We start from the raw sequence: 23,371 nt of genomic DNA on the forward strand, positions 1-23,371 counted from the left end.
ATTGATGTTCTCCCTTGGAAAATAGGGACTCTGCTCTTCCTCTGAGCCCCACTAAATTATTATATAAAGTGTTTAAGAACCAATCTTTAGTTTCATAAGATTTGATTACATAAGTGCAATAAGATACTAAATTCTTTCTCGTCCAAGGTGCCATGTAATAAAAGGTAAATTTCCAGTTGAGTTGTAAGACCGAACTGAATGTCTGAGGACTAGCTGCTTGTACAGGATATTGAAGGAGTGTTTACTGTGTTGGGAACATTGCTGAGAGAAATTCGAGATCAGTTATATGGAAAGATAGACTCAGAGTTGAATGGGGGCAGAGACTGCAGAAGAGAATCCTGGGAACTTGTGTGGGCCCTGGAGGGAGCGTGTGGGCTTGGAGCCATTGTCATTCCTGCTCAAGGTGATCCCTGGGTGAGACAGGGTGACAGTGTAGAGGAGGAGTGGTCGAGGTGGTCTAGGGGCTTGGGGGATTGAGTGAGTGATTTTTTGACTTTCAGCCATTCTTCTCTGCTTCACCTGCATCTTTCGTGGGCATCTGTTGCCCTTCAATCCTGGGTCCTTTGGGGGCCAGCAGTACAAATTCTCCGAAGAGACAGGATTTCCCCCACTGCTGATACTTCTTCTGGGACTGGTTTCATCTGCTCTCCAGTTCTCAAGATTTAAGTGTTGTTTTCTCCTCTTCATTGTCTTTTTTGCATTACATTTTTTTCCTCCTGTTAAGAGTTCTGTGGTTTTGACTCAGGCTGGTAATAAACATGTGTTCAATGTACCACATTTCGTTGGCATCTTGAAATTTACTCTAATATAAAGGTGTTTGAAGGTGGTTCCTATCCATAGGATAAGAAAGCAAATAATTATTGACATCCTTTGTAGAAACAAAGATATTTGAATATTTGTGCGTTTCTTTTTTTTATGTTCCTGACGTTGAGTCAGCTGTTTAATGCTTCTTGGAGGTGGAAGAGAAGTTAAGAGATCATATTCAGAGTTCCTCAAGATGATGCTTTCCTGGGTAGCGGCCACTGCAGAGTCGCACCACATATTCTATTTGTACAAAATCAACTATTGGAAAGAAAAAGAGCTTACAAAAGATTTCCCTTTGCCCCATGGAGTTCCATGTACTCCCTTTCTCAAAGACTTAAAAAAAAATGCAGAGAAAAATTATGAGAATCAGTTCTTGGCTTTTGTGCTTTCAAGGACACAGGGTGGAGATTTAAAGACGAATTAGGAGATTTTTCAAGGGGCACTTTTTCTACCCTGAAGTTTTGCCCTAAAACCCTCATTTTAGTCCCTAACTCTGTGTCACATATGAAGCCATTATAATTGTTCTGCTCCACTATTCAGAACCAACATACCGAATGTATTTTATTCCTGTGGCTGTATGATGTCAGGAAAAAGTTGATCTTACAATTCATATAACCTTGGGTTCAAGCTCTAGCTATGCCATAGTGGACATATTGTTTAGCTTTCCCTAATCTTTAGTCTTTTTGCCTCCAGAGTGATTATAGTGATAAGCTACTGAATAGGTTCAAGCCTTAATACTGGGCAATATTCTAAGCACTGTGAAGTGCTGTGTACACAGTAGATGCTTAAAAGATTAATATTCTGGGCCCACAGCCGAAAGTTCACTTACAGTTTTTCATGGATCTGGTGTCTCATTATTTTCAAGATTTTTTGATGTAGGCCTGAGAATATTAGCTTGCATTTATTGAACCCATAGTACCTCACATTGTTTAAGTTCTTTGTATTTATTGACTCGTGAATTCATAGAAACACTGTGAGTTAGCTACCGTTGCCATTCTTAATTTATGCATAAGTAATCCGAGGCCCAGAAAGGGTAAATACCTTATCCAAAGTGGCAGAACTGTTCAATGATAGAGCTGGGTTATTTGAACCTAGGATAATAGTAGCATTTCTCAGCCTGATTTAGGAGAAAAGATGAACTGTACCCTTTTGTTATTCTTTGACCTTTTGGAAGATTCCTGTTTGTTTGTCATATTAGTTTAATGGAAAAATCATAGGAAAGTCCTTTTGGGTGGTATACGTACATATAGGTTACATTTTGGGAGTTTTAAATTAAGGAAACCAAACTCGAAACTAGTTTGGGCAAAAAGGCAGATTTATTGGGATTCAAAGAATGATTGTGTCACCTGTGGAAAGGGCGCACGTGCCAGCTGGGCTCTGGAACAGCTGGCACCAGGGAATTGAACCTTACCAGGGTTTTCGTGCATGTTCCCTTCATGCCTCGCTGTGCATGCTTACTCTTGCCTTTATCATTATAGACAGGATTTCTATTCAGTGCAAAAACTATTGCTGCTGATGACCCAGGTTTAGCGTTTTATATAACTGTAGCCATGTGAGAGGGCTGACTTTCTGCCTCAGATGAGATTCCAAGAATCCCAGGAAGGTGCTGAGTCAGGTCCTCATATTTAGAGCAGGTGACTGTAGTCTGAGAGTACAGTCCTGGAGAATGTGGCTTCTCCTGAGGCAGCCCTGTAGACTTGGGGTCATGGAAGGTGAGGGCAGGTAAGTCAGATAGGAATGCTTTTGGCTGCAGGTAACAAAACGGTGTGAATTAGCATTGGCTTAGCACTTATTTACTATTACAACAAAAAATCTGGAGTTAGAGTTGAACCTTTATTTCAATAATATCATTAAGAACCTTGTAGCATTCTCCTTTTTTCTCTGTCTTCTCTATTTAGGCTTTTCATATTCCTGCTTGTCATTTCTTCATTATATGGCTGCCTGACATCTGAATACCTTGTGTCCATTAAAAGCAAGAATAGAAAAGGTTGCATGTTACCAGCATTTATTCTTCTCTCATTCTGTTTTATCTACTTTTTTCAGAAGTCCACACCAGACTCCCTTTTATGACTCATAAGCCAACATGGAGCCAGGTGAAGATCTCTACCTGTGAGGGAGTCTTGGGAAATGAGCAACTAGCTTATTAGTCTCCATTGTGAGAAGCAACAATTGGGTAGGGGTTAGGAATGGCCATTATTTTAGCCAGTCAACATTGTCTGCTCAACAGCACATTAAAAAGATCATACGCCAGGATCAAGTGGGGTTTATCCCAGGGATGCAAGGATAGTTCAGCATACACAAATCAATAAATGTGATGTATCACATTCACAGCATGAAGGATAAAAATAATCATCTCAGGTGCAGAAAAAGTATTTGACAACATTCCACATCATCTCATGATAAAAACTGTCAACAAATTGGGTATAGAAAGGATGTACCTCAATATAATAAAAGCCATATATGGCAAGCCCACAGCTAACATTGTACTTAGTAGTGAAAAGCTGAAAGCTTTTCCTCTGAGATCAGGAATAAGACAAGGGTATTTGTCTTGCCACTTCTATTCAACATAGTATGGGAAAGTTTTAGCCAGAGCAATTAGGCAAGAAAAAGAAATAGAAGGCATCCAAATCAAAAAGGAAGAAGTAAACTTATCACTATTTGTAGATATCATGATTTTATATATAGAAAACCTCAAAGACTCCTCAAAAAAGCTGTTAAAACTGATAAATTAATTGAGTAAAATTGCAGGATACAAAATCAGCATACAGAAATCTGTTGCATTTCTATACACTAACAATAAGCTATCTGAAAAAGTACTTACAAAACACTATTTACAATAGCATCAAAAGAATAAAATATTTAGAAATAAATTTAACAAAGGAGGTAAAAGAGCTGAACACTGAATATAAAATATTTACGAAAGAAGTTAAAGACACAAATTAATGAACAGATGTCCCATGTTCAGAGTTCGGAAAAATTAATATTATTTAAATGTCCTTACTATGCAAGTGATCTACAGATTCAACTCAATCTCTGTCAGAACTCCAATTGACATTTTTTACAGAAATAGAAAAAAAAAATCTTAGAATTTATAGAGAACCACTTAGGACCCCAAATAGCTAAAGCATTCTTGATCAAGAAGAACAGGGGCACCTGGGTGGCTCAGACAGCTAAGTATCCAACTTTGACTTAAGTCACGATCTCACAGTTTGTGGGTTCGTGTCCCACGTCGGGCTCTGTGCTGACAGCTGGGAGTCTGGAGCCTACTTCGGATTCTGTGTCTCATTCTCTCTCTGCCCCTCCCCCACTTGTGCTGTGTCTCTCTTTGTCCCTCAAAAATAAATAAATGTAAAAAAAAAAAAAAAGAGCAAAGCTGGAGGCCTTATACTTCCTGATTTTAAACTATATTAACAAGCTGTTGTAATCAAAACAATATGGTACTGTCATCAAAACAGATACATAGATCAGGGGAATAGAATCAAGAACCCAGAAATAAGCACATGCATATGCAGTCAACTAATTTTCAACAAAGGTGCCAAGAATACACAGTAGTAAAAGGATAGCCTCTTCAATAAATGGTATTGGAAAACATGTCCACATGCAAATGAATGAAATTGGATCTTTATCCTACACCATACACAAAAATCAACTCGAAAGGAATTAAATACTTAAATGTAAGATCTGAAACTATAAAACTTCTGGAAGAAAACCTAGGGGGAAAGCTCCCTGACATTGGTCTTGGCAATGCATTTTAGGATTTGACACCTAAAGGCATAGGCAACAGAAGGAAAAATAGACAAGTGGGTATACATCAAACTAAAAAGTTTCTGCACAGCAAAGGAAACAATTAAAATTAAAAGGTGATCTATGGAATGAAAGAAAATATTTGTAAACTGTATATTCAATAAAATGTTAGTATCCAAAATATGTAAGGAATTTTACAACTAAATAGGAGAAAATCAAATAACTTAAAAAATAGGCAAAGAATCCAAAATTCTTTTTCCGCAGAAGACATACAAATGGCCAACAGGTATATGAAAAGATGCTCGATGTCACTAATTATCAGGGAAATGCAAATCAAAATCACAATGAGGTACCACTTTATACCTGTTAGCATGGTCATCATCACAAAGTCGAAAGATCACAAATGTGGGTCAGAATGTGGAGAAAAGGGAACCCTTGTACAGTGTTGGTGGGAATATAAGTTGATACAACTGTTATGGAAAACGGTATGGAGGTTCCTTAAAAAATTAAAAAGAGAGCAAACATACGATTTAGCAGTCCCACTTCTGGGTATATATGCAAAGGAAATAAAATCAGTGCCTCAAAGAAATATCTGTATCCCCAAGTCCATTACAGCATTATCCACAATAGCCAAGGAAACAACCTAAATGTCCATCTATGGGTCAAGAAAATGTGGTCTTTATGTGTGTATAAATATGGATATTTTATATATATATATGGTGGAATATATACAGATATATGATTATAAATTAAAAATGTATAATTATTATATATATAATGGAATATTATTCATCCTAGTAAAGGAAGGAAGTCCTGCCATTTGTGACAACATGGATGAGCACGGAGGACATTAAACCACATGAAATGAACCAGACACAGAAAGATAAATACTGCATTGATCTCACTTGTGTGTGGAACCTTAAAAAACAAACAAACAGAAAGTTGGACTCCTAGTAACAGAGTAGAATGGTAGTTAACAGAGGCTGGGGCAGTGGGGCCATGGGGAGTTATTGTTTCAAGGGTATGGAGTTTCACATTTGCAAGATGAAAAGGGATCTGGTGGTAATGTTTGTTCAACAACAGGAATGTATTTAATACCACTGAATTGTACGCTTAAAAATGGTTAAGGTTGTAAATTCTAGAGGGTGAAAAAAACCACTCTGGTTGAAAGGGGTGGGCAGACTTCTCTGTTGGTATGGGAATGAGAGGAAGAGTATTAGGCAGACAGTCTCACAAATATGTACTACGTAATATATAAAAAGTCCTGAACTTAGACCTCAGCAATTTGAAACTGCCTTCAAAAGAGCATACCCAGCCATGTGCACTTTACTGTTACCTCCCATATAGGATTTGGGCCTTTCTGCCTTTGGGCTCTGTTCATGTGACTTTGTTTCCAACTCTTTTGTTCTTTCTTTTCCTCTGTAGGTGCCAGAACTTTCAACCTTATTTCAAGGCCCACTTCAGTCTGCCAGGTTCATGGTGGCATCCTGTTCCTTTGAACTCATACTACTTCCTGATCAAACAACTCTTATGTAATATGCTACCCGATGACCACTTAAATTTTGATGCTTTGCCCTGTAATTTAGCTTTTGACACCAAGTTGTCTGATGGTCTAATCTAATGAGACTGTAGATTTGTTTCACAGAACAACCCTTCCTCTCTTCCTTTGTGAAGACTGTAGCAAAAAGCAGAACGCATAGTAGGTACTCAATTTATGTTGGTTAATTCTTCTTTACTGGGGTATGTAATTAAAGCCTAATTCTCAATGAAGAATAATTTTAATTTATGGCATTTCTCTGAAGTGCTTTAGAAGTGAGAACGGGGGAGGGGGGGGGCGGTGCCTGGGTGGCTCAGTTGGTTGGGCGACTGACTTTGGCTCAGGTCATGATCTCGTGGTCCGTGGGTTCGAGCCCCACATCGGGCTCTGTGCTGACAGCTCAGAGCCTGGAGCCTGTTTCAGATTCTGTGTGTCCCTCTCTCTCTGACCCTCCCCTGTTCATGCTCTGTCTCTCTCTGTCTCAAAAATAAATAAACGTAAAAAAAATAAATAAATAAAAAAGAAGTGAGAACTGGGGGAGAAAATGCCGTTAATGCACAGTCTTTTTGCCTAGCTCTAGCTTTGCTTTAGGGTATCTACTGAAATGACATCTTCCGTCTCAAAACGTCGGATGGTTCATCATTGCACAGGTAACAATCAATAAAGACTATTTCTCTTCCCAGTCCAAGATGCTTTTGGGTTTGTATTATGGACCAAACAGTTTCTGTGCTATTTTGGTCCTGCCTGTTTTTGAAGTATTTGCGGTTATACCCATGGATTGCCCATTTTTACTTTCTCTGGAGTCAAGTGACTATTATGCATGGGCAGAAAAGGAAAGAAAAGAATTTAATGTAAGCACTGCAGTTTTTCAAAAGAAGTCAAGTTCTTTTGAGAAAGGGGAGATCGCAATGGGAAGTGTGCTGCTCTGTGAAAAGGTGAGATGCTGAAAACCAGTGGAGCCAGCAATGGGCTCCCTGTTTGCTTAGTATTTGATGAATGAAAATTCTATTTGTACTTGAGGATGATAGAATTTGAAATGGTTGTATTCCAGCTTCATAATATTCTTGAGAGTGTGGCTGCATTTTTTTGGTGTCTTTTTTTTTCTTTTCATCTTCGATGTCCAGCTGGTATTTTGAGACAAGAGTATGATTATGGAATTGGATTTGAAGAGCAGCACTAAATCATTCTCACTTGGTACTTGACCTTCATCCTAAACAGAATAGATTTCATGGGAGAAATCAGGTTGGGGAAGATATAATTTAATTCTGCCATGGGTCAAGCAGAAAGGTTAAGTCTTTTAAGTTCCTCATTCTATGATCCTGCTTGGTGAGGTTTCAAAGAAGCGATTTTTAATACTGGAACCATTCCGTGCCTGTCCCATGTTTTTTATTAATTATGGTAATATGCAGGCACATTTGAAACAAGTTTTCCTTGCTAGTGTTTCTCCTTGTATCTTTTAGGAAATGGGCAATTTTTTTCTTTTTTTAGGAATTAAATTTAAAAATTGCACTGATTTCTGTATTGACATGCCAGGTGGCCACTGGTTAGTACTTCAAAAATATAAGACTGTGATTTGACCATCTGTTTAAGAAGTTATTGGATCCATTTATTTCCTTCCTCCTCTACACCCCAGAAAAAGATGACTGACGAGGGTTATTGTGAGTTGTCTTCTGTACCTTTCTTCTAAAGGTTTTATGTAACCTGGTGTTGGATGCTTGTACCGAGGAAACCACAGCTTCTTTGCTTGTTAGAGTCCACCTTCGGGAGGAAGTCCTCTGCTGCCATTCCGCTCAGATCTGCTGTGTCCCCAATATGGCGCTAGTGTGTTTTTCCCTTGGAGGAAAAATCTGGCCTCTGGTAGGTAGACGTCGTGGCTGTTAACTGAGGATACTAAGCTCCCAGATGCCCTTGCTTTGGATGATTTCTTTGAAGACATAGTTGTGTCTATACAGTCTTCTCATTTCTTTAATGAATATGTGGAATTTTAACCTTTCTTTAGGCATCAGAGCCGACTCTTCATCACTTTGCCTTCTTTTACCTCCCATCTCCTGACGTGTTCAAAATGGAGTGCTCTAAACCATACACGTCATTCTAAGGAGATTGGCTCGTAATGCTTTCCTTCTCTCTAAGTAGTACCTGCCATGTGAATGTCAGGATGGTGCTGACCTATTGCTACTTCTTGCAAATCTGTTTCTTGACTCTGACCTCCAATTTTGCGCTCACTCTGCAAGTTCAGATTGAACCTGTTACCAGTCATTTTCCACCCCCCCACAACTCTTTATTTAGAATGGCTATTAGTTAACATTCTCCCGTCTTTTGTGTGTTGTTTTGGAATGCCTTAATAACTGCTTCCTTCAGATATAACCAGATTTACTTGGTGGTTAGTCTTATTTTGAGGGGAGATAGTATCCATGGGTGCTAATGCCACCTTCTTATAAAACTGCAGATTATCTGTTGGGCTAACCTCCTTTGGGTACAGTGAATACAATGGTTTGGGCACATTTGAGAGTGCTTAACAGCATAATTGTGTTAATTTTCTGGAAGGCATGGGGTCACAAAAGCCAGCAAGGCCTGATCTGATTCTTGTGTGTGGCTTTCTTACAACAAAATGATGATGAAATAACTATCCGTTAGCATTCCTGTGACATATACTGTAGATCAAGATTTGAAAGGAACCACCGGAGGCAGATATCAAAGGCACAGTTCTCCTGTCCAGGATTGCACCATAGGTCCCCTGACCCCACATAAAACTCAGAGGCTCATGCAAGGGCAACAGTCTCAGTGTGCCACACAATAACTCAGTTTTTGAGGGCAGGGTCTCGATTTTCTGGTCTCTCCCCTATGGCATCTGGTACAACGCTTCATACCTGGTAAACATTCTTAAAAATTTGTCAAATGATGAGTTCAGAGACAGTAGTACCATGAAATGTCCTTAGCACATGAGGCAACAGGGTCCACAGCATGGTTGGGATGAGAAGCCAGACCTCTGTTCCCATTCTGACATTCCTTCTTCTGCATCCCAGTATCACTTCTGTCCCCATCCCCAGCTGTATACCCTGGGTCCTCCCTAAGGTTTCTCCAGAGGAGGTAGTCTGGTTTGCAAAACCTTAAACATCAGGTACGGACTTCAGTCTGACCGCCATCCCATGGTAGTAGGCAGTGTGGTGTCTTAAATCCATTTTGAAGAGGCAGACCACTCCAAAAATTGTATAGATATAGGTATTACCTCTCTCGTCTTCTCTATGTGTCTCCATACCAACACATATCCCTTAAGAAGCAGTTGGTGCTGTATCAGGTGAGGTGTATGGGGGACTTTCACTGCTTCTTCGGTGGTACCACCTTTTAAAAAATTTTGTGTACTTTTGGCTTCCTTTGCCCTCTCACTGTCCCATTCGTAGCCAAAAGACCTAGGTGGGTCTGTCACTCTTGACATTGAGTCATCAAAGATTAATTCTTTGATCTGACGCACACGCTCGTGAGCATCTGTGTACCAGGTACCATTCTAGGTACTGAAGACAGAGTAGTAAAACAAATAGAGAGTCTCTACCCTTATAAAAATTGTATTCTAGGAAGAGAGGCAGACAAATACATAAACAGAAACTGTAGTATGCCAGATGGTTAGTGCTGTGGAGAAGAAAAAGAAGGGAAGGGGGATTACTGGGAGAGGGGGCGGTAATACTTTTAAACAATGAGGTCAGGGAAGGGCTGCCTGGAAAGGGACCTTTGAACAAAGACCTGAAGTAGGTGAGGAATCGGGCTATGTGGAAGCTAAAGAAAGAAGATACTAGAATTCATTCTTGACCTGCACACATCTAATGTCCCATAACACACTGGATCAAAGGTGAACTTCCAGGAATTCTGTTATATGGCAAATGTAGGGGATATTGCAATAGGACAAAAGCCAAGGCAGATGCCATTGGATAGTGAAGGACACTTCAGCATGGCACAGTGCTGAAATGAGTGGTCTCAGCTCCCTGCAAAGGGTGTGTGTGTGTGTGTGTGTGTGTGTGTGTGTGTGCGTGTGTGTGCGTGTGTGTGCGTGCACAGACACATGCACGTGTACATACTGTAGCTCACCTAGCTCACCACGATCCCCATTCAGGGTTGATCCGTTTGCTCCTTGGGCCTCTGTAGGTATTTGAGTTCATGACTTTGATTTATAATATCCACTATTTTGAAGAAATACCAAATTTAGAAAGGTGTAGGAGTGGGATCCAAGCGATGTTTCCAGATTTCTGATCCTTTATCTAGAGTCCAAACTAATTTCCTATCCCTTTTGCTTTTTCCTTATTCTTTAGCCTGATCTTCCACTAGGGTCAGTGCAGCTGCCTGGATTGAATATGTCTTGATGTTCCAAGACATGAGACCAAATGACCGATAGAACAAAATGCAATGAATGGTGTGCATATGTATGTGTATGTCAGTGTGTGTGTGTGTGTGTGTGTGTGTGTGTGTGTGTGTATAAATTATGGCAAGAAACAGAACTTGAAGCCATGCTTATTAATTCAGGTGGGAGGATTAGGGGAAAAAAAACTTTAAAAACTAAAAAAAATTAATCTCCTTTGTTAGTCAGTTTATCTCTGTGGCCATAACTCTATCTGTTAGGAATGTACTTTCCAGACTTAGGTAAAAGAGAGTGTTCCCTGCCTGCTGTATATGCTGTTGAATTAGATGTGTTTTCTACTGCAGTCATTCCCCCATTAGGTATCTGGGGCTGAGAAGATTTACGCTGGAGATGTGGTTTGGGGTCATCAGCAGATATATGGTGATCAGTGCCATGGGAAGGAGTGCACTCTCCCATGGGGGCGGGAGTGTGCAGGATGATGGCGTTGGGTTGATGTAGCTACTCTGTGGACTGTGGCATGTGGCCAGAGACTGGGAACTATGTGCACCATAGAAGCGAAGACCTTTTTACAAGTTACTCCTATCAGATGCTGAAGAGGGGGCGAGAAGGGTGCACACCGAATGAACCCATTGAATTTAGCAGAGGTTCTGAGTGAGAAGGCCAAGATCCTCTGACATAAGCTCAGCAAAATGCAAGGAAAGAAGCTCCAAGAAAAAATGGTCACAGAAGCAGAGGAGGAAAGGGTCAGCACGGTGCTTAATGCTACCATAACATTTCCAGCGTCTGTGAATAGCTTGTTTTTGTTCTTCTGCGTGGTGGTTCAATGAAATCAGAGAGATCGCTCTCACATTAGCGAGCTCTCCTTTGATGTAGCCCACTTCTGTGGGAAATCCATTTCCGAGAGGAGACTCTGTTGTGCTCTGTTGAAAATCAGCCTCCGGGAAACTCATATGGGAATTCTGAGGAGAAAGGAAAAGCTTCTAGGGAGATGTTTTGAAATCCTTTGAGCTGCATATAATCAGTGCAAACTTTACATGTATATTGACTGTACATTAAGAGCACTTTATGCAGTAAAGACCTCAAAGGCACTAGTCCATTATGAGAACAAACAGCAATTTAAAGCAATATTTTCCCAGAGAAAAGAATCAGGAGGAACAAAGATGCCAGAGTTGGGGCTTTTTTCCCCTGTTCATTTGTGAGAAAATGTGCTTTTGATTGATATCTACCAAAGACTGTGTTCAGCAATAGCATATTTTTGATGGTTAATGAATGTTCCGAATAGTAATTTAAAACATTTGGGGTGGTGCCTCCGGGCACTTTTTCCAATACCTCTTTTATTCTTTCCAATATCTGGAACACGAAGACTAGAATGAAAATAATTGCACTCTCTCTCCTCTGCTCCTTTCCCATGAGTCTGAGTGCTCATACTCCGTGTATCAGCAAGACCTTCTATTCTCACGAATTCTTTGCTTTCATTTTTAGTAACAGGGCTGGAACTTTTTTCGGTGCAAAGGAAGAATATGCCATCCTGTAGAAGCTAAGACCCACGATGTATCCAGTGTACCTCTTTTTGCATCTTTTTCTTTGGAATTCTCCTAGAGGGATGTGTTTATAAAAATGTGGGGATTTGCATTAAAGAAAAAAAACCCCCTAAGTTTCTAATGCAGGTCAATGTACTGAAATGAAAAGATTTCTCCCACATTTTTGCGTGTTTTTCTTCTCTCTGATTTTTACAGTCACACATTTTACGTTGGTGGCATTAGGTAGCAAGACACCACACAAATGAGATGCTACTGAGGACTATCAGACCATGACAACTTAATAGCATCTTGGTAATATGTCCAGCTTCCAGCTTATATCTACTTAGATTTGTATACAGCATAATTTCCTACGTAACTTAAATAAAAATAAGAAACACCACCATTATACAACGGACCACTAATTTCAGGCTTCATTTACACACAAGTAATGCTCTACTGTTAAATAAACATTAAAGAGCTTTCTGTTATACTCTGTAATGGCTGAAAAACATTGGTCATATAATAAAGCGGCCAGCTAATATATTTGTCTTAAATTAGATAAAGACATTTAATAAAAAGAAGTGTGTGATAAAATGAAAGAACCAGAAGACATTATTGCTTAACCACTAAGATGTGTTACCTCTTTAAGATGTCACAAAAGTATTTCAGATACTGTACAGTTTTCATGGGCATAGTTTCTAAACAGCATGACATTTAAAGCATGCTAGAATCCTTGGAAGCTGCATAACCTTCTCTTTTACTGTGGTTTCTGTTTTGCTGTCAGGAAACCTGATGAATAGTGAGTATTAATAAAAAGAATAAGCTGCCATTTTTGGAAGAGTACCATTTGCTGGGGAGTATGCTGGGGATTTTGTATATATTACCTCTGATCCTCTCAGGGATACAATTCCCATTGTATAGATAAGAAGACTGAGGCAGAGAATTTCAGTAATTTACTCAAAAGTATATGACTCATAGTGATAGAGAAGGGACTCGGATGTACGTCCATCTGTCTTTAAATTTAAGACCCTTTCTACTGGCCAATTGCATTAGAATCTCTAGTTGTAGGACCCGGCTAACAATATTCATTAGAGGGTTCCCTTGGGATTCTAACATAGAAAAAAGGCTACTCTTGCACAAGTAAAGAAACTGACTTTGACATTTGGCTCCTTTATGGGGTTTAATAAAGAGATGCAGACAGGAAAAGGATTCATCCTTTCCCATTCTTTCCAGGTTTCTGTTTGAAGTTGCTTCATTCCTTCCAAAGAGAAGAAGGGATATACTACGTATGCAAATATGTGTGTGTGTGGGTGGGGGGGACAGTTGGTATGTGTGTCTCTTGTGTCCTTAAGAATAGAAAGCTATTGGGGTGCCTGGTTGGCTCAGTCAGTTGGGCATCCGACTTTGCCTCAGGTCATGATCTCACGGTTCATGAGTTTGAGCCCCGTGTCGGGCTCTGGGCCGACAGTTCGGAGCCTGGAGCCTGCTTCACATTCTGTGTCTCCCTCTCTCTCTGCCCCTCCCCTGCTCATGCTGTGTCTCTGTAGTCTCTCTCAAAAACAAATAAACATTAAAAAAAAAAAAAAAAGAATGGAAAGCTTTTTAAAATGATAGATATGTAGATGGAACATTTATATGGAAAAATATGTGGAAAATGTTGGGCAAAGCTGGATGCTCACTGATAACAAGGGCCAAGAAAAAAAGATTTGAAGCATTATAAATATATAATATAATATTGAATAGATTCATGTGTGCGTGTGTCAGAAATCTCTTCCAGTTTAGTGTGTGTGTGTGTGTGTGTGAGAGAGAGAGAGAGAGAGAGTGAGAGAGAGAGAGAGAGAGAGAGAGACAGAGACAGAGAGAGAGAGAGGGATCTGAGTTTATTATTTTATAAGCCTAAAAATTAAGAGAAGTCACTGGATTTGACAGCTGAATGCTTAATCTCCAGCTCTTTGAGCAAAGGTGGTTGAAGGCCATTTTTTGGAGGGGAGTGGGTGAGTAGTAGGGATTTAGAAGGACTTGTTCTTTTCTCATCTCACATCCTGGATATTTGAAGTTTATGCCAAATTGTATTGTGCAAGAAGCTGGCCTGTGTTGAATATGTCACAGATCATCGATAAAGGTGGTTTCCCATGTAGACTGTTTAGTTTCTCTCCTTTGCTGTCTTTGGTTTTCATAGTAATGGAAAATTCTTTCCTACTTTTCTCTGCTGTCCAGATTATTTGCTACCCCAAATAATCCTGTTCATATCCTTTTTTTAATATTCTGTGTGGCTCTCTTCCATGCCCTGCCTACAAATCACCCCACTGAAGTTTATGGCTTTCACATCCATGGTTCTTTGCTGGAGCCTTGGGAAATTATCTAACCACAACAGAAGGCGTCCTGATCTTTAATGTCAGTAATACCACCAACACAGTTGGCTTGGAGGTGCTTCACTGTGTTACATTGTTAATGTATGTGGAATTTCAGGGTAGGCTAGTGCTTCAAGTTATCGGGTGAATAGGATTTAACATTATCATTCCTATTTTCGCCAACTGTTGGTTGCAAGGAGATTCTGAAACGTTTAGTTGTTTTAATGCATATTCCTTTTGTTCTATAATGGGAAAGGATTACTACTGATAGTTAATTTGACCTACAATGAGGTTCCAAAAATTAGACATACACAGATTTTGCTAGATGAACAGAATTTGTTCTCTTTCTGGATTGGAATAAAGCTTAGAAAAGTTCATCGTCATCAGTAGGGCTGGAGTTAGAGACATGGTTAGTCATGGAGGTGTTAGCCTGAGGAGTTACAAGCCAATTTGGGTTCCCTGCACTTTCTGAACTTGACCGTTCTTTGATTCTATTAATTGTAGGGTGAATGGAAATTTTAGGGTAGTGAAGAGTTCCACATGGTTCCTTATTCACTGTTAAGGATGATGTTCACAGAATATTTTGGTAACCCTCCACATTTTCCAGCTTTCTTCCCTATCATGGGTCTTTTTAATAATTCTGTGGGTGTGGAGACCTGAAGTTGATGTGCCCCCTCAGTGTCAGGGGGCAGAAAAGGACAAAAGGGACTCTCGCAGCCAGGGCTCCAGGCAGTTGATCAGTCTATTCAGCAAGAGAAAAGGGGTGGCCTGGACCTTTTATAATTTTCTGGGTGTCCTGAGGGATGTGGGTTCTTGGAAATAATTGTAACCCCTACCTAATCCGGTTGTGACTCCTACCCATGATGTCCTTGTGTGGCTTTCTTTGGGATAGGAAGGAGAAAGTTCTAATCTGCGGAGAAATGAAGATAAGGCAGGTAGGAGTCCTATGTGAAGGGTATCTGTGGATATTGCTGCTTCTTTCTCAAAGCAAGCATGCAGATATCTTATAAGAAAGGGCACCATGGCCTTTGGCCTTCATTGCTTATTTTAACGTTACTCCTGTGTCACCACAGATAGATGAAGGCAATACAGGAGTAACGCTAATGGAATTTCAAGCCCCATGGGCACCAGAGAATAATGCCCTTTGTAGATGAGCTCACCATTGGAAGAGGTGAGGGAAGAGCTAGTCAGGTGGGGAGGGGGATGAATAGATCTGAGCAGGTGGAAGCGGAAGCTGTAGCCAGGGTCTGAGAGACAGACCCACGGGGATTTTCCCCAAGGCACGTTTTCTTGCCTTGAGACTGTTCATCTTCCTCTTCCAGTGTTTTATGTGCTCTCATAGGAATAGAACCCCAAGAAAGCTCATAGACACGTAACTTGAGTACAAAGCAAGATCTGTACGATGCCATTGAGGTACCGTGTCTGCTTTTCAGTGGTTTTTCTGTTTGCTTTCCATTTGGCCTGCTTGATTCCCTTCATATTCTGGGCACGTCGAGAAATGCATATTTTTGTAGTGGGCCTATTCTATCTATATTTGAGTCTTCAGGAGGGTATGCCATTTGGAAAAGTTTTACTTAGTAATAGTAAAGGAAAAAAAAGACGACTTTGTGTTTGAAGTAGTGGCCTTGTTTCAATGACATTTAAAAGATGGATGTTCACCATCAAGCATCTTTCCAGGCTAAGAATCCAGCATATCTTGAGAAGATGAATGTATTGGAGAGGCTGGTTAATACATTATCTTTGTTTTGCTGCTGGCTAGCAAGGGAGAAATGTTATGACGGCCAATAGGTTGTCCTGCTCTTGTTTTTATGTTCATGTAAAGTATCCAAAATGCTGAAGACAAAAAATTTCCTATGGTACTTTAGTTCCTGGAGGAAACTAAAAATAGAATGGAAAGACTGAATGAAAGATAACCTGGCATTTTCAAGCCCATTCCCCTTGCTCCTGAATAAATCAGAAATAATTCTTGTATGAATCTCTTTTCTGGTGCCCTTAGATGGGGTGCTCTGAGGCTGCAAATAGTGTGTTCACGGCTTCATTTCTGTAGCTTTCTGTCAGAGGCCATCTGAGGTGGGAGTTTGGAAATCTGAAGACAAAACTGATTTGCAAGAGGGAATTCTCTCATGAAGACAAGACTTTGCATTTGCATTTGATTATTTATATTTGATCCGATTAAAAAGGCAGAGGACTTAGAGATGGACACTTTCAGAAGTCGTGGAAGAAATGAATTGCTGACAGGTTGGAACCATAGCGATGAGAAGGTAACTATTTGGCTGTTGTGCTTTTAAAACAACTTAAGGTCTGGGAAAATATTTTAGAAGTAGATAAAAGTATTAAGACCATTTTAAACATTCATCTCCTCTCCTTGCTCAAGGCATGCTGTAGATACAAATCAGGGAGAGAATATATATGAGTTAGGATGTACTGTTTTAAGAGTAACAGTAAAACCAACTCAAACTGCTTAGACAGTGAAGGAGGTTTATCTGTCAGTCATGTAATTTTCAAAGGCCACAGGCGTAGGACAGGTTTCAAGTGATACTTGATCCGGAAGGCCATGGTGTCCTTAGGACTCTGACTTCACTGTTTGTGATCTTCTTGGCCTGCCCTCCCTGGTGGTGTGATGTCATTCGGAGTCAGGCTTCCCTCATGGTAGCAAATGGCGGCCGCCATCCCAGGCCTCCTGTCGACACAGTGCCATCCAGACAAGGTGAATATGCCCTTGTTTCTTCCTTCTTAGACAGGCCTGAGATTTCATCCTCATTGGGCTATTTGGTTGGCTTAGCCCAGGTCACGTGCTCACCCCTGGAGGGGAGAATAGAGTCAGCATTCCCAGAATCACATAGTCGTAAATGTACGTGGAGAATGTCAGAAAGGGCTGAACAAATGCTTTGGAGATAACCCACACGTGTCTGAAGGCAGTAAGGCACTGAGATAAAGAGCCTTGTAAGTTTTGTAGGCCATCTTTGGCTTCAAATGTACTTCTTTCCCATCGCTTCATGTTTGGATTTATTTGTGATGATTGCTAACGTATCGTTATCTATGCAGCTTTTCAAGATACCCAGAAATGCCAACTCCTCCGCTTTACTCTAGAATGCAGTATGGCATTTCATAGTCAGCCATTCAGTTTACTTCTTCTTTCTTAACTTTAATAACTCCTGGTGTCATTTAATCCCACATTTCTTCTTTTTTAATAGTCACTGTAAAGAAAGGACAGCTGGCCTAGCCATTATGTATGATACCCTCATATCTGTTTTCAGTGTTTTACTACCACTTTTATTAGTTTTGCCTCCTGATGTCATGGTAAAGTAAATACCCTTGTTTTCTGTGGATCTCTAGCTTACTGTTTTGAGGCAAGTTTAACTGATGTATCTGAGGTCATACTCTGACTTATAGGTGACAGGTGGTATTAATAGCCATAGCTCCCAAATTGTGAGAGTTGGGAAACTACAGCCCACTGGCCAAATCCAGTCTACAGCTTGTTTTTGCAAATAAAGTTTTATTGGAACACAGCCGCATTCATTCATTTGTATATTGTCTGCGACTGATTTCACTACTATGATTGCAGATAGAATAGTTGTGGCAGACGCTGTTTGGCCTGAAACATTTAAAATATTTATTATCTGCCTTTTTACAGAAAAAGTTTACTGACCTCTGGATTGGATAAGACACATTCTTCACTTTAAAAACTACGCAAGAGATTTCACAGCTCGGTAGTTTAGTCTTCCCGTGCCTTTCTGGGTCTTTAAAAACGATCAAAGAATGTCGAAGATGGAAACTATTTTTTTTTTAATTTTTTTTTTTTTAACGTTTATTTATTTTTGAGACAGAGAGAGACAGAGCATGAACAGGGGAGGAGCAGAGAGAGAGGGAGACACAGAATCTGAAACAGGCTCCAGGCTCTGAGCTGTCAGCACAGAGCCCGATGCGGGGCTCGAACTCACGGACCATGAGATCATGACCTGAGCCGAAGTTGGACGCTTAACCGACCGAGCCACCCAGGCGCCCCTTAAAGACTCTTTTTTTTTTTTTTAATTTTTTTTTAACGTTTATTTATTTTTGAGACAGAGAGAGACAGAGCATGAACAGGGGAGGAGCAGAGAGAGAGGGAGACACAGAATCTGAAACAAAAGATGGAAACAATTTAAAGGGATTCATCTAGTCCTGATCTTTCATTCCACAGATGAGAAACTGAGGCTCAGAGATGACATGTGACTTACGCCAGGCTCCTGGCATATTAGAGGGAGACGAGAGTATCCTCTATTTTCTACACCTGGGTTTGTACTGGAAAAGTACCTGCTACCAGGAAGCGGATGAGGTCTGAAATATTTTAAGGAGTGTGTCATGAGGAGCAGTGAAGCCCTGTCACTTACTGGTTTGGGCACGTTCCTTAATTTGGTTGAACCCAGTTTCTTCACCTGTAGAATGAAAGTAACATTAGTCCATGCTCCCTGTGGTTACGCTTTGAGTGAGACATCCGACGCAAAATGCATAGGAATGGCTCAAGAAATGTTAGCTGCAGCCTTTGCCATCATCATCGTTATCACTATCACCATCAACATTGTTATCTTCAAAATCAGCAGCAGGCTACATTAGTTAGTACTCATCCTTGCTTCTTTCTTGCCTGTCTTAGAGGAAAAGCGGTCATCCTCCTCTTCAAGGCTTAAATGCCCCTTTGGGAACTGGATCATTTCCTCTCATGTCCCCTCACAGACTTTATTATATCAGTTATCCCATTTTCCTGTACCTTCTTTTGCTTCCTTTCCACCACTCCTTCAAATTACTAACCAAATATAATAGCTAACAGCTAACAAAATACAAGTCTTAGATGTTTCCATCACTTACTTCATCTTGGTGCAGCGTGTCATTTCTCCCCTTCACTTTGCTGCCCCAATGGCTCGTGTCTCACTTTATCCTCCCTTGAGTTCCGTTCTAAATCCAACTCTTCTAAAACTGTCCTAGCCAAGGTCACGGGCAAGTCTGTAGGACTATATATAGTCTTCATCTGTCCCAATCTCGTGTGGCATTAAAACTCTTGACACCCTCCTTCAGGGGAGACTCTTTTTCTTTTGCTTTGGAATCACGATCCTGTTTTGCTTCTCTTCCCACTTCCCGAAAAGTCTCTTTCCCAGTTATCCCTCTCTACCTTGTGTAGAGAGGTTCCCCCAGGTTCTGTATTTCGAAGCTCTCCTCAGCAGTTGTACACTTAGCCATGTCTTCATTGACGGTCTGTGGAGGTGATAAATGTCCCTTTCTGAATGTAGCTGTAGAATTTATAACCTCCCAAACTACTTCTCTACTCACTTTCTTCCTCCTCTTCTTCATTATCATGATATTCTAATTCCTAATATATATCAAGTACTCGTTATAAATCATGTTCTGTATTCAGAGCTTTAAAATAAGATCATTACTTTTAAAAAATAGCCAAAGTCCATACTTTGTTCATATTTCCTTAGTTTTTACTTTTTCTTAAGAACATTTAAAAAAAAATGTTTATTTTTGAGAGAGATAGAGAGACACAGTGTGAGCAGGGGAGGGGCAGAGAGAGGGGAGACACAGAATCTGAAGCAGGCTCCAGGCTCTGAGCTGTCAGCACAGAACCTGATGCGGGCTCCAACCCACAAACCGTGAGATCATGACCTGAGCCTAAGTCCAAAGCTTAACTGACTGAGCCACCCAGGCACCCCAGTTTTTACCTTTTTCTCTTCCAAGATTCCATCCAGGACATCGCATTACATTTACAATTGTGTCTTCTTAGGCTCCCCTTGGCTGTGACCGTTTCTCAGATTTCCCTAGCTTTTGATAATATTCATAGTTACTGGTCAGATATTTTGAGGAGTGTCCCTTAGTTGGGATTTGTATGTTTTTCTCAAGATTAGACTGAGATTATTGGTTTTGGGGGGGAAGAGCATTTTTATTACATCATGTCAAGAGTGTATGTTAGCAGCATGACTTATCATTGCTGATGGTAATTTTGATCACTTCACTGAGGTAGTATCGGTCAGGTTTCTCCACTGTAAAGTTACCTTCTTCCCCTTTTCCATGTTGAACTCTTTGGAAGGAAGTCACTACCTGTAGCTCACACTTAATGAGTGGGCGGTTATGCTCTACCTTCTTTTTTTTTTTTTTTAATTTTTTTTTCAACGTTTTTTATTTATTTTTGGGACAGAGAGAGACAGAGCATGAACAGGGAAGGGGCAGAGAGAGAGGGAGACACACAGAATTGGAAACAGGCTCCAGGCTCGAACTCACAGACCGCGAGATCGTGACTTGGCTGAAGTCGGACGCTCAACCGACTGCGCCACCCAGGCGCCCCTATGCTCTACCTTCTTGAAGGTCGAGTATCTACATCAATTATTTGGAATTCTTTTATACAAGAGCTTTAGCTATTATTCCCCATTTAGTTATTATTCAGTCATTTAGTTATATCAAGTTATATCAGTATAGACTCATGGATACTTATTTTATACTTTGGTTATAATCCAATTTTGCTTTATTTTGTCACTCAGCTTGTTCCAGCTTTGACCAATGGGAACTCTTTCAGTTAGCTTTGTTTCGTTTTGACACACTCACTGTGTGTGTATATGCACGTGTGTGTGTGTGTGTGTGTGTGTGAGAGAGAGAGAGAGAGAGAGAGAGAGAGAGAGAGAGAGAAAATTTCTTTTTGGAGTACCTTCTTACTTTTTAGCACCACAAAATGCTCTAAGCTCATCTTATATATTTCCTATCCTGATTCTAGACTCGGTCATTTCTCCAAGGAGCCCTGGCCACTTTTATTGGAGAATGATATTTGAACCAAGATCTGGGTTCTAGGTGTGCCCTTTCTACTGGAGTATCATTTCTTTTAGGCCTGCTAAATGGACAAAGCAGGGACATATATGTGTGTATACTAATCTGTGTATATACAATTACCTGTAACTATTTCTATGTGTAACTCATCTGTATCTATATTAAGCTAAACATGGGTTTTACACTGAGGTCTCCAGCTGAATCCGTTACCACATGGATCACTTTTGCCTTCTCCCTTTGCTTGTTGATAACCTCACACTTCAGTAGTGAGAAAGCTGGCTCCCACCATCTGTCCTTTATTTTTTTTAATTGTTCAAGGCCAATATACATTTATAGTGTTACCAAAATTGTAAATTCATATACTTGTGAGAAAGATCTTTATCATCGAGAGGACAAGGCTTATGTACAGTTTCTACTGCCTTTTAGTCTCACAGAAAAAGTCACTTAGGTTAGCACTATTTTTCCCCATCTGCATGAGGAACATTTCATACGTTTGTAATATAGTTAGATTGCTTTTTTACTTTTAGCATTCCATCCTGGGATCTCACAACCCCTAAATGATTTGTTAAAAATCTCTGTACATTAAGGTCACATTTTGTTTTATAAAGTTGCATGGTTTTTGACAAATGCATGGTGACATGTATCCACTATTACCTTATTGTACAGAACAGATTTACCACCATAAAAATTCCTTGCTGCCTTACATAAGGCACAGTGTTTCACAGTATCCAAGGGAATGTTCAACACTCCCTTCCCACCATTTTATCATTTTATTGTTGCTACACTTTTCAACTTTTCAAATGTATCATATAATTTGGATAATACTCTATATAGCCTTTTCAGACTGGCTTGTTTTTTCTTTTTAACTTAGCAGTATGCCTTTAAGATTCATCTATGTCTTTTTATGTCTTGATAACTTACTTCTTTTCATTGCTGAATAATATGCCATTGTGTGGATGTACCAGTTTCTTTATTCATTCACCTGTTGAAGGACATCTTGGCAACTTTTAGTTTTTACTAATTCTGAATAAAGCTGTTATAAACATTTCTGTGCAGATTTTTGTATGGACATAATTTTTCAGATAAGTTAGGTGATTCCCTAGGAGCATGTCGGTGAATTGTGTGGTTACTGCTGTGTTTCGCTTTGTAAGAAACTGACAAACTGTCCTCCAAAGTAGCTGTACTGGTTTTGCATTCCCACCAGCAATAAATGAGAGAGGGTTCCTGTTACTCTGCCTCCTCACTTGTATTTGGTGTTGCCCATTTTGTGGGTTTTAGATACTCTAATATATATGCAATGGTATCTTGTTTTAATTAGCAATTCCCTAATGACAGATGATGTGGAACGTCTTTTCCTATGCTCATTTGCCATCTGTATGTATTCTTTGGTAAGGTGTCTGCTCAGATATTTGCTCATTTTTTAATTGGGCTGTTTGTTTATTTATTTTTTGTTGACTTTATTGGCAGGGGATACGTTCCAAGACCCCAGTGGATGCCTGAAATTGAAGATCGTACCAAATCTGATGCACACAATGTTTTTTCCTGTAGTGTTCATACATACGTACGATAAAGTTAAATTTATAAATTAGGCACAATAAGAGATTAACCACAATAATGGATAATAAAATAGAACATTTGACAGTGCATTGTAATAAAAGCTATGTGAATGTGGTTTTTCTCTCTGTCTTAAAATATCTTATTGTACTGTCTCATCCTTCTTGTGATGATGTGAGATGATAAAGTGCCTATGTGATGAGATAAAGGGAGGTGCATGACACAGGCATTGGGATGTGTATTAGGCTACTATTGACCTTTGACTCTACGTCAGAAGGAGGATCATCTGCTTCTGGACTGCGTTTGAACACAGGACCATGCAGAAAGTGAGACCTTGGATAAAGCGGGATTTCTGTTTTATGGATACAAGACCTTTGGATACAAGTGTTTTACAAATATAATCTTTCGGGGAGCCTGGGTAGCTCAGGCGGTTAAACGTCTGACTTCAGCTCAGGTCGTGATCTCACAATACGTGGGTTTGAGCCCCGCGTCAGGCTCTGAGCTCAAGCCTGGAGCCTGCTTTGGATTCTGTGTCTCCCTCGTTCTCTCTCTGACCTTACCCGCTCATTCTCTCTCAAAAATAAATAAACATTAAAAAAATTAAAAAAAACCCAAATATAATCTTTCACTCTGTGACTTATCTTTCCATTTCCTTAGTAGTATCTTTGCAGAGAAAATTGTAATTTTTATAAAGTCCTTACCAGTTTTTTTTCTCTCATGGATCATGCTT

The 23,371-nt window shown here is 40.0% G+C and overlaps 1 protein-coding gene, 1 long non-coding RNA gene and 1 other non-coding gene across 10 annotated transcripts in view; all 3 read left to right on the forward strand.

The window, feature by feature from the left end:
* The window catches only part of RBMS3 (RNA binding motif single stranded interacting protein 3), a 1,319,689-nt gene that overhangs the window by 68,464 nt on the left and 1,227,854 nt on the right, over nucleotides 1–23,371 (forward strand). The window lies entirely within an intron of this gene.
* Nucleotides 1–23,371, forward strand: part of LOC128777339 (uncharacterized) — a 160,102-nt gene that overhangs the window by 66,825 nt on the left and 69,906 nt on the right. The gene's annotated exons all lie outside the window — the stretch shown is intronic.
* Nucleotides 6,388–6,472, forward strand: TRNAQ-UUG (transfer RNA glutamine (anticodon UUG)). The gene has a single exon. It is a non-coding gene; the product is annotated as a tRNA-Gln (tRNA).

The sequence above is a fragment of the Panthera pardus genome, unplaced genomic scaffold (genome assembly GCF_024362965.1).
Source record: "Panthera pardus isolate Hobbes unplaced genomic scaffold, ASM2436296v1 HiC_scaffold_16, whole genome shotgun sequence".
Taxonomy (NCBI): Eukaryota; Metazoa; Chordata; class Mammalia; order Carnivora; family Felidae; genus Panthera; species Panthera pardus.